This window comes from Ammospiza nelsoni, chromosome 6 (assembly GCF_027579445.1).
Source record: "Ammospiza nelsoni isolate bAmmNel1 chromosome 6, bAmmNel1.pri, whole genome shotgun sequence".
Lineage (NCBI taxonomy): Eukaryota > Metazoa > Chordata > Aves > Passeriformes > Passerellidae > Ammospiza > Ammospiza nelsoni.
Window position 1 is genome coordinate 679,484 of NC_080638.1, and position 12,963 is coordinate 692,446.

The following is a 12,963-nucleotide window of genomic DNA, read 5'->3' on the forward strand; positions in this document are numbered from 1 at the left end:
TTGTGTATTTAAATCAGGAGTGTACAAAACAGAAATGCAAGATGGCCTTTTCTTCTGTTGTGTAAAGAGAAGTGGAGTACACGGCCTTGATCCTTTAGTAAGATTCATTACTGTGGCCCCCTACTTTTTTCCTTCTAATTGATTTTTCTTATAAATCAAAATTCATTTACATAATGCTTTTTTCATGTGCTATGCATTCTTTGGGTCAAACTTAGATTGAAAGAACTATCAAGAGAAATAGAAATCAAAATAATCAGCACTTGGGAATGATTTTCTTTGTGAGGGTGAAGAAATCTATTCCATGTCCCACATACCTGGGGCAGGGACAGCTGTTTGGGGGATCAGGAGTTGTGTGGATGAGACGCCTGGAGCACACAATTCCATACTGCTCCAGCCCTTGCCAAAGGGTGTGTGGGGCATGTGGGGTCAGGGGGGAGCACCTAAAACCTCTGTACCCTCGTAGGGTCTAGCTCTGTGTTCTCACTCATGCTGAATGGCCTTTTCCAAGTAATCCCACTGATGTCAGAGAGACTTTTCTGTAATAAAATGCTGTCTGACAAGAATATGGATATCAGAATCTGGCCCTGCTTTTACTAATTCCATTTTAATGAATACTTAAATGGAATTGTTATTAAAAAAGTCTATTTCCTAATATTCAATAAATCAAAACTATAAAATCAGCTTGCCAGTTGTTGCCACTCCAGTCAAAGCCATTTTCTCTTGTATTGAAAATAATGGTACATACTGTCTCCATTCAGGAGGGATTAATTGTAATACTTTTATCTGCTTCATAAGATTTATTTCTAATAATGAAGAGCAGAGAAAAGTAGGGGAGCTTTAAACTTTTATTGTTTTTATTAAAGAACCATATATTCATGAGATGTTCCACAAACACGGAATTCCCTTAACAGAGGCCTGTTTCATGAATGAGCAACTTCAAACCAGAGTTTTAAAAAAGCTTTGTTCATTTCTCTGATCAAATCCATTTAATTTTATAAGAAGGAGCCTTGGGCACTAGGTGATAATGCAGAGATACACATGAGAACCTGCTAAGGTTTTGTAGGCTTTTCATCTGATGAAGATTGTTGCAGCACTGTCGAGTTGTACTGCTGGGGAAGCCACCGGAGATCAGCAGCAAAACAAAGCTGGGTCTCCATAGGGTAAAAGTTTTGGGTTTGAGGTGGTTTCTCCCTACAGCTGGAAGAGGACTGATCTGCTGAACTTCCATGGTGACATCCACACCGAGGAGCAGGAGGTATGCCTACGATGCTGTTTGACTTCAGTGCACATTAAGCAAATAAAAACCAAAAGCAGTGAAAGGAGGGCAAAAAAGGAACTGAATTCACTTAAGTCAATGATAAACACGCTGCTGTATTAAAGCCTGGCAGAAAAATTCCAGAGTATTATTTCCTTGAAATTTGCTAACTCTTTGATATCCAAATGTTTCACAAGGGTGGGGTGTATTCAGTTCCCTCAAGATGTTCTTCTAGACATCAGGCCAGTTTTGTGATTTTATCCCTTTCCACATGCCAGGTTTCCAGAGTCTCTAGCTTTGATGCAGTCCTGGTGACACCCTGATGTGGGGCTAAGGATGCCAGCTCCTCCATTGCTCTGCAGCAGCCTGCCAGCTTGTTTTTATAAATTATGCATCTTCTCTAACCATAAATATTGTTCCTAAAAGGGATACTGAAATGAAGATAATATGACTTTTCAGTAATAGCTCTTCTAATGTCAGCCACTCTGTTTAAACTGTTCAATTTTCAACAGAATTAAAGATCTATGCAGTATATTCTACCTCCTGCAGACTGCAGTTGTTAAAAGAAAATAAATCACTTAAACAGGGTCATGAGCAACAAAGGCCAATGTGGGTTCAAAGTTTACAGGTCTCTGCATTTATCAGGTAGAAATATGCTACATTTCACTATTTCATAAAATATCCTTTTATGAAAAAGCCATCAATCTTTGCATGGCCTACTAAAACTGATTTCTCAAATGAAAGAAATGAATGATGACACCAAATCAAAAAATCGTTTATGGGTTTATATTTTTGCAAGACCACCATGACTTTCACATACGTTTTCAATTTTGGTAAGGATGTGATTATCATGTGGGTATGTTTTACTCCCACCATTTGTACTAAGGGATCTGTCAGAACTGTGTACCCTTCCTTGAGCAGTTCAGGATTTGTTCAGATTTTTTCATTAATCTATAGTGGTTTTTATCCAGTGATTGTTATCATTTCTGTACATTATCCACAGGTTTTATGGGTTATATATAGATATATATAAAATCACATCTATCATGGGCAAGCTCACATTTTAACTAAGACTGCATTTAAATGACACTGTTATTTCTCAGAGGTTTCTAACATTTCTGTGGAATGATTTTTGCATGATTTCTGATGCACACTCTACAAAACATCATCTTCATTACAGATTTTTAATTATCCTTCTGGTCTTTCCTTATCTTTGCTATGCTTCCTCCAGGAGTCTCCAAGCTCTTTAACCAAAAGGACAATTTAGATACTTGAAAACATTTATATTTCAGATATTGTAGTACTACAATGTGGTGGTTTGGGGCAGGAACAATACAAGAAATTATTTCTCATCTGGTAATGGCAATACAGCAACCAAAATGCTGCACTGGAATAAAGAAAATTGATTTCTGTTCTGGGTAAATGCTGTGGTCTCCCTTTGGGTCTGCACAGAGCAAATGAGCTTTGGTCTTTCCAGGTCTCCAGTGAAAACAAACACAAATAAATGAATAGGATTTATTAAGTATCAGTCTCATAAGAAGAAGAATGCATGGGGAAGTTAGTCCAAACTTTTGTGAAAGAACTTGATGCTTGGGTTTTTAAGGGGAGAATTTTGTTCCTTTTGTATGGAGTTCATTTGGGGAAAAAAATGTCATTCTCACACCGGTTTTGGGCATTTCACTTTTTCCAGTTTATTTAGGAATTATCTTTTTTTAACCATCTCAACCAACCTCACATACAGAGAGAGCAAAAAGCATCTTTCAGTGAGCACTTTGCATTACAAAGCAAACATTGTCCCAAAACAAAATATGTCCTGTCTGATTAGACCAAAAGGTAAACAAAACGTGACCTTAGAGAAAATGTTGCTGTTAGAGCAGGCAAGATAGGAAGTTCTGGATTTTTTTTTTTAAATGAATTTCAGAAGAAATGTACTTACAAGAAATTTCAGGGCTTCTGTCAATGTGCTCCTCAAAGCATCCTGAAAAAACATCACAAAATTCTGTAACAGCTCCCTCAGGTGCCAGAATAATGCCCCCAAATCCACAAAGTGGCTCAGGAGAGCTCAGTGTGCTTTGCCTTCACATCTCAGTACAGAACTCAGTGGTTCTTGCAGTCAAGGGCCCGTGGCTGATTCATGCATTAAAAATGCTCCAAGTAGCTGGAAGAATCTGAGGCCATGTGCATAAAATGTAAAGAGCTCATAACCCTGCTGGAGAAGTTGTTCATCACTTAATGGATTCTCTACCTGAGGAAAAGCAGATCAAGAGCTCAGCAGCTTCAGGTGTCAAAAAGGCAGTTTCCATTCGAAGTGGAATGGAAGCATTATCTTAAAAGTATCTTAGAAGCACTTTCCCTCCCTTTGACCCATATAAAATCTGTGGAAACCTTATTAAAAGCCCAAGATATAGCAATATTTTTTCAAATGGCTAAGATAGTCAAATTCCATTCTGGTGACCGTCTCCACTGTAAACACTGTGTGTAATCTTAAATTTGATGAGGAAATCTCCAAAGAAAACTTTATTAATGTGTTCTGTAAGTGCCTGCAGTTTTGCAAGTGCATTAGGATGGTCACACAGGAGTGTGTCATGATGTGTCATGTAGTTTGGTATGCTGCATCTGATCCTGGCTGGTGGGGGATCACTTGGAGGATGATGGATGGAGCTCCAGAGCAGCCTGTCAGAACAGCTTGTCCAGGGAAGGCAGGGGAAGAGGAGTGGAAAGGTTCTTCATTGTCTCTTCTCAGCCACTGTTTGACATGCCATGAAATGTAAGCATAATTTCCTTCTCTAATAGAACATTGAATGTTTTTATAATCTGTCATTGATTACCAAAGTGTAATCGTAAGAGGTCTGTAGCTGACCCATTGAATCACACTGTTTTTATGGTGTTTCCAATTACAATTTTATTAAAGAGTGAAAGATGTCCTGTGAGGACTATTGAGAGACATCCATTCCAAAATGAGTGGGAAGCTTGTCTTTGCAATGTTTTAAATTCCATTTCCAAGCCTAGTAAAGCCAGGGATTCCACCAGTTAATTATGTGCTGTTACACTTCAGTTCCATCAGAAATCAGGTATAACACAGACTAATACTGAGTGCCTGTTTTCTCTATATCTTTCCCTGTTAGATGTACCTCTGCTGAACACCCCCTTGACCAACAGTGGTTCTCTTCATGTCTCTGCTCAAGTAGAGATCTTTTCAGACTTCCAGTCATTTCTCTGTAGCTCTGCCCTTCTTTGTGCTGAAGGCCCCAGAAGTTGTCTCAAGGCAAAGGTTTTGAAGGATATTCCCCTCTCTAAGGTACCACAAGTACAGTGTGCTACTATTGTATGAAATACAGCATCTCTGAACCTGAATCAGCCCTAAACCAGGGCAGCTTTCTGCTGCTGAAGAATCCACCTCTCACCAGGAGCTACACTCCCGTTGTTATTCTCCCTTGCTCTTTAATTCTAAAAGCACAGTGATACGTGATATGTATTTCTCCTGCTCTGTCCTTAAGGACATACTAATGTGCTGCTGGGTTGGAAATACTTTCTTTAAAAGTACTCAAATGCTGGAAAGCTATTTTTTCAGGATAGCTGCAATTTGAGAACATCTTTTCTTAGGGAAAAGAACAGTTCAGAAACTTCTTAACCATTTAAATGCACTGCGAGGTTTGTAATTAATGTAAATATATTTATATTTATACTTATATTAATTACAATATAATTATATGATCCATGTATTTTAAAGAAATATTGTATATTTTTTATTTTCACTTTCTGAAGAGTCCATTTTCGTGATAAATCTTATTTTTTTAAAGAGCTGTGTCTTGCTTGCATGACTTGGGCATAGGCACTACTCTTTATATTATTCTTCTTTTTTTTTAAGTTCACTGTATCCTGTTGTTCTTCTTGCCTGAGAAATGTCTTCAGGAAACCATGAGGATCATGGAATCAGGCAATCACAAAATCATCTTCAAGTAAGCTTTGCTTACTTGTTGCTGCTGCTGAATTTGATATTGTTCATAGCAAGGCTAGATTTTGAGGAGTGCTACTGGACAGTTTCAGTTTAGTTCCAATCGACATTTTCCTTTCAAATCTCATATTCCTGATATTAACTTGGCATTCTGAAAAGTGAGTCTTTTTCTGAATAGCCCTGGTCAGGAGTAATTTGCACTGATGAGTAACTTTGATGTAAATAGCACAGAGAGGGATGTTCTTAAAAACTCAGAACTCTGCACTCAAAGAGAGCTTTAATAGAGACAGCCTTAAAAAAAAAAAATAAATCCCTCCAGTTAGCATTTGGCTGGGTTTTCTGTCAGTTGCCTGGTGTGTTGGTGGGGTTCTACATTTGGTCTCCCACTTTCCAAATGATGAAGAAAACTGTGCTCAAAGAGCAGTTGTGGGGCTGTGCAGGCTCAGCCAGGCACGCCTTGGAGCAGGAGCCATCAGTTATGTCGCAGCGTGTGTTAGTTTTGTAAGTGTCGTGTGAAGGCTGACAGAGATCACATTTCTGTGTTTTGCTGCTGGGTCCAGCCCATAACCTCCAGAGGTAATGGATCTCTGCAGAACCTCTCTGGAGCAGGTCACCAAACAGTGCAGGATTTCAAGAGCTGATGCACTTTTATTGCTACAATATCCTTGTCCTGGAGGTGATGGGGTTTGGGCTGTGGTTTCAGGTATCACTGTGCTTTTACATCTAAGGCTGAGCCCTTTTGGTAAGCTGGATACATTTTTTTTTTTTTTTAAGAGCTTTTTCTTCTGTTCTTAGAGATGAATTGCTTCTAAGTAATAGGCTTCTGAGTGTACAGATTCATAAATGCTGTGCGGGCAGACTAAATGCTGTACTTGCAGAACAGCTGGATTCCAGCACTGGCAGTGCTGTAACAGAGGACTCCAGGTCTGAGAAACTCCTGTGAGAAGCATGAGGGATTTGTCACAGCATGGCTCAATCACAAACTATATGAGGTTGTAGAAGAGAGTGACACCTACAACCAGCCACAGCCCTGGGCCAACCACAGACTGATCATGCTGTTGGCAAAGTTACATTTTCTCTGAAGGTATGTTGTGAGAACTGTGGTTGCTGCATTTTACTCTTGGAACTTACAAGTGCTTGCTAAATGGACTGGGTCTCTGACTACTGAAGACCCAATATAGAATTATAAAAAACAGAATAATCCAGCCAACTGGATGAAGTCCCCTAAAAAGTCAGTTTATTACCAAAAAAAAAACCAAAAAACCTCACATAGTTATTTCCCCCCCTTTTTAAAAAAGGAATAGAAGTCTAGGATTTACAGGGAAGTTTTGAAGTCCTGGAATGTGTGTTTTATTACATGTGTGTTCTGCAGTTCTTTATGCATGCATTTCTCTGTTCATTTCTGGTGCAGCAGAAGGCAAATCTAACCCCACTCTTGCAGCTACAGCAGTGCAATTCCAGTCTCACTAGTGATATTCATGTTCCCTCTGACAGCTGTGGGCTTTACATTTGCATGGCTGTTCTGGCATGATTTGGGAGTGATACCAGGCTTCACACAGCAGGGCACTGTGCTAAGTAATCACAGGGTTCTTTAACCCCTGCATCAAATCCAACATCTCACCAATGACTCCTAATTTTCAGGCTTCCTCTGCTGTTTTTTTTTTGCATGGGTTTCCAGATGCAGAAGCTCTGTAATCCTGACAGATTTTTTTATTGTCATATCTGTACTTTGTTTGTTGCAAAGTGAAAGACTGAGCCCTCAAGGGCTGTGTGCTGAGTGTACAAGTCTCCAGACTATTCAGTGGGAATATTCATGCATAGTTCTTTCACTGAGAATAAACATTTATGGTGGCACTGAAACACCTATGAAAAGAGTTTTATCTGAAGTATGACAAAATTTGAAAGGTCAGGATCTGGACCCAAATACTTGGAAATACTTAAAGGTTATTTTTCTTTTGATTTTTAAAAAATATTTTTTGTTGAAAATAATGTTTTTTCCTGTGCAGTGTAGTAAGGTGAGGCCTATAAAAACTTGCTTCCCTATTTTCGTGTTAAATGTGCATGTTAAGGGTTTTTAACGGCACTGACTCTATTTTATGTGTTCTTTAGAAAATAAGACATGAGGACTTTTAAAAGCTGTTGTTTTTCTTGACTTCACCTTCATTAATCTTATTTAGTTTCTGTAAGAGGCTATTTTGTGAGCTCCACCGATGGGTAATGTTTTCTTTTCCAAAGTTCATGATTCTTCTATTCAAATCACTAATTTTCACTGTTACACTCCAGTGCTTTAGTGCTTCCCAGGCCTCCAGGAATGAGTTTAATTAGCAATGCTGAATAAATTCTGAGACATGATTCATCTTTCTTGTCACTCCGATCTAACTAACGAAATTGCAATTTAAAGATGTGCTTGAAAGCCCTGTGAGAATAGCTTCTCCTGTCCAACTGGGAAAAGACTCAGATGTACATTTGGAAATGAGGATTTTACCTGGCTGCCTGTTTTCAATTTAGCTAAAAGATACAGGATTCAGTCATATGTCCTTGAAGTCTCTGGTATATTGTTTTAAAAATACTGAGCCATGAGCTATACTTGGCACATGCATTCCAAATTAAAGGTCTGCATTCAGGCTTTTTTTAGATGAAGTAATTGACTTGACAAATTTCAAAACTATCCTAGATTTAATATGATTTAATTTTTAATGGGATTTGATTTGTCTCCATATTTTTATGTTTTGAACTGAAAATACAGAAGGGAGAATGTCATTCTCCGGTGATCCTAAGTGTTGCAGTGCAGAGATTCAAGGTTTGCCCTGTCCTTTTCTCTGAAGCAGGAGAAGGTGTGTTTCTGAGACACAGTGGCACGAGGAGAAAATAGGGAGTTCACTCAGGAAAGTGATGTTTATACTAAAACCCTTGTTCCAGCATGTCCCAGCAGGCACTGCCAGCAGCACAGAGAGCAGCAGGATTTTGCCAGGCTCTATCTCTTTCTGTGCACAAGAATCAGCATTTTACACCGTTAATGGATGATAGCTCTTCCTCCAAACACCTGCGGGAAGATTTAAATGTAGTTTTCCAGAATTTATAAAAATGGATCAAAAGAGAAACTTGTCCTAGGAGAGCTGTAAAGCCAAATGAAACTGAACTGCCTAAATCTCAGGTTTAATCCTGAGACAACTTGCTCTACTCCAGCACATGGAGCACTGTGAATAAAAAATATGGATTGTTTAGCACCTTTCCTATGTAGGCACAAAGAATTTAAAGACCAATTGTGTCTGTAGCCAGTTCCCTGGATTTTGTCAGATTCAGACAGATCCTGAATGTTATTTTAATGTAACCTTAAAAGAACCCCCATGCTATTAATTTTGTATTTATTGCAGTTACACTGACCCTAATGAATTTTTTAAAATTAATTTGACAGATGTCACAAATATTTTCAACACAGTTTAACATCATTAAATATAACCTTTCCTAGAAAAAAGGTTCTATGAAGTGAACTGGTGCTGGATTCTGGAAAGCCATGGGTGTCACAAAGGACTTAGAACACAAAAAGTTAGGGAGTAATGTTTATGGGGCAATTTTACAAGGTTTTCCCTCCCATGCCTCATCAGTACATCTCACCTAGAAAGACAAGCTCTTCTAAAAGGGAATCTATGTATTAGTTTAGCTTTTAAGTGTTGTGTATAGCTGATTATGCCTTCAGAACCAAAATCAGTGACCTTAGGAACTTATTTTCAGATTTTAAAATCTAGGATTTTTTACTCTCTGTAAATTTGCTCACATGTAAAAGCTAGCATGGCTAAAGGGAGCCTCTGAATAGGAAGGGTTATTCCACTTCCTTGGAGACATGATCTTGTTTTATGTTGCACCTGATGGACCTAGTTCTGCTTGGAAGAAGGACAAAGAATAAATCATAGTTCCTTACCTTGTATGTGAACCTGTGGAGCAGTGCAAACACACAGTTATAATCCAGGCCATCAGAAATACAAAATGAATGATTTGAGGACTGGATTCTACTGGATTCCAATACTTTATAAACTTTAGAGCATGGGTAGTGTCCCCAACTGGAATATAAACAAAGCAAACCATTCCAAAGGTTTATAGGACTGTACTTGGTGCTCTCTTACTGCCCTAATTTATGATTGTTGGAAATTCACAAGCTGTGAAATGTGTTGGTTGCAGAGCTGATGGCAATAACTTCAGAATATGAATGAGAGCATCTGGGTTGCTATTTACCTTTGTTTCACAAAGTCAGCTTTTTATCTTTGCATCATTTAACCCCAGAAATATGGCTGGGTTCGACAGGCATGTGGAGCCTCCTATGGAACAGAAGATTTTCTTTCTCTAACTTCAGTAATTTCTTCTTTGAAAAAATTTACTTTTAGGTTTGCCACCTTTGGCTGTTCCTCTATAGGAGTGCAAAGCAAAGAAAGGTAAATAAAAACAAGCAGTAGCTTTCCTCTGTAAAAGCAAAAAGGTGATAAGACTCAGAAATTCTTTATTTTTTATTCACTTTATAGTGACTTGGGTAAGGTGAAGGCCCAGGCAGCAAGCCTGCATGGCACTCAAATCTCATTTAAACCCCACTTTTCAGACTTTCTTTAGTGCCTATAAATTTTGCTCGGCTTTAGTTACAGATTCATTTCCCTGTGCCCAACTTTCATGCCTTGGAGTTTCAGTTTCCGTATTTGTCAAATGGTGGAGAGATGGTTTAGCTTTCTTGAATATTTGTCAGTTGCCATGAGGTTTTCATGGCCAGAAAATTATATTATTGAGTCTTGCTATTGTTCACCAAAAATAGGAATCTGCTGGAGATGGTTACTGTGTGCTAAAACTTCCTTTGTGTTTGATGTCCAGAATTTTGAGACAAAATCAGGGATACCTTGGTGTAATTTAATAGTCTGTGCTGTGTGGGAGTTCAAACCAGGTAATGGCTCTGGCTGCTTTGAATCTATGCCACACTAAGTGGTTTTTTTACCAGAAAAAGAGGAAACCTTAACTTCTGTGGCAATTGGTGAATCTGAATCAAGGCAGTGATATTTTGTGATAGCCAAACCAGGATCATTCTTTTATTGTGTTGTGACTGGATATGACATCCCAGCCTGCATTTGTCTGCAAAACTTCTTGATACTTTTCTGAATTGATGGGTTGGTATAAACAAAACTTAGAGGCTGTCACCATATCTTATTTTCTGGCCTTACCTGACTTGTGTCAGCTCTGCTGAGATAATAGATGTTTTTTGTGATGAAAGCCATGTATTTATGGATACAATTTTGACTGCTTGAGTACTACTTTTACTGCCTCCAGGCCCCTTGGTACAACACATAAATATAAAGCATCATGTTAAGGACTGGCCAGCTCTAAAGAAACAGACTGAGGACAAAAAAGATAGAAATAAGATTTTCTTGAAAGAGTGAAGGAGTTTTACATCCAGTGAGGCATGAAACTCTTTCCTTTCACTTCCAGGTGGGTTCTGTCTCATGGCCAGCAGAGAAACCATCTTCCTCCTTCTTTCTGAGCAGCAGGAGTTCTACAGCCAGGAAACAGTAGTGAGCCAGGGCCTGAAAGCCTTAGATCAAAGGGGAGGTTTTCATGTCTGGTGCCTTAAGCCAGGCTTGGGTTCAGGTCAAACTGGAGAGAGGTCTTGGACTGTGGCATTCACATTCTCTGAAAAATCCCTTGGTCCAGGATTTTTCTCCTGGAAAGCTGAGTAGCCTCAGAGAAAAACAAAACAATTCTTATCTCATTTGCTTCTCCTGTGTTGTGCTCACATGTGCAATGTGTTTGGAGATTGTTTACCCACAGGTGATTGTTCCTCTGGATTCTGCTGTGAGTTGTTTTCACTCATTGTCCAATCAGTGCCAAGCTGTGTCAGGGCTCTGGAGAGAGTCACCATTTTTCATTATTATCTTTTTAGCATTCTGTAAGTATCCTTTGTGTATTCTTTAGTATAGTATGGTATTCTTTAATATAATATAGTATCCTAAAGTAATAAATGAGCTTTCTTAGAATATGGAGTCAGATCCATCCTTCCTGCCTTTGTCACGACATTCCCAGCAAACACAACATTGGACGAGGTCGTGCCCAAGCACAAATGGTGTCAGCAAACTGGGAGCCCTGGCGGGGTAATCAAGGGAGAGGACATCACATTGTGCTCTAGTATTTGAGAGGTTAAAGATAAGGCTAAGCATTGTCTAGTGCCTTGAAGAACTGCCCCTGAGCATGAGTGCAGAGTGACCCATCAGCTGTGTTGTGCTGCAAGCCTCCCTTCTACTGGAGCTGTCCAGCCCTGGCCATGGGGATGGCTTTTCCCAGGTGACCACTACAGATCTCTGCTTTGTGGGCAAAATTTTGAAATGAAGAGGAAGGAGGGAGCTGGTGCAGCCTGGAGCTCCTCATTCTTTCACTTCAAGCATGCAAGTTGTTGTGTGTTGACTTCAGGCTGAACAAAAAGAGTTCAAAAAAGAAGAGCTCATTGCTTGTTTATATGTCTCTAATGCATTTTGAAGAGCTTATTTACAGACGTGTCAGTTTGACATTGATAATATATCACACTAAAATGGCAATGAGTTCCTTTGGAAAACTAGCCCTTCTCTCATGCATAATTTCTCTGTCTCTCCTAGTGGTTTGTTTATTTTACACTCTTCTTTTGAGGTTTTGGGTCAAGCCACATGCTGGAGCTTCCTTTCTGCAGTTTAGATGTTGAAAAGCTCTTAAATAAACGATGTGTGAGGAACCATACTAATATTTTCAAGTGTCCTGAATGGCAGAAGGTTTTGAAGAAGGTAAAATATTAAAGACCATAGGTAGAGCCCAGCATTTGGTCTCTCCAAGTAGAGTGCAGATATCATGTGATAAGTCATTGTTTTATCAAGCTTGATTTGATGTGGAGATAGTTGAAATACCTCTGCAATGTGCTGCTGATAAGGATGTGTGTAGTAGATACATGATATGTGTATATATACATATATATATATATATACACATATAGATACACATGTAGATACATATATATATATATGTATATATACATATATATTTATGTCTTAACCTTTTTGCAAATATCAATTGACAGTGTTCTGTAGGTTTTTTCCCCAGACTGTAAATGGTTATAATTCCACCTTATTTTCTTGGCTGAGAAATTTTTTGTCTGTCACAGGACATCTTGCTCTTATAAAAAAAAGATAGATATATATATATATAAATTTATAGAAATATAAGTATAATATATATTATATGCATTATGTATATTATATTTATTATTTTATATATATATTATTTTATATATATTTCATTAAAATTGCTGAATTCCTTTTCTTTTGCATGTTGAGACTTTAATTCTATATAGGCTTCATAGCTTAGAGCATACTTTTTCCAACCAGGGTACACTTTTTTCAGGGTTTCTGTTTTCAAGAATTTAAAAAATGAGTATTTTACTCAACTGGTGGTTGGGTGATTCTAACTTAGTGTTTCATTACTGCATTATGTTTTTACTTCCTCTGCTGAATGCTAGAACTGGAGTTGCAGAGAAATTCATCCAAGGTTTTCTGTCATTTACTGTACAATTAATCTTCTAATAAACTTAGGTAATGTATTTCTAATTTGGATCTCTGTTCACTTGCTTTATCACTGAAAGGGAGAACCCACAAGAGAGGCTCGTGTTCATGTCAGAGTTTTCTTCTTCTAAGGTTTCCACAGCCCACTTGGTGGTCCCTGACTATCACTTATGGTTCAAGAGTCTTTCCAAAGCCAGTGACCT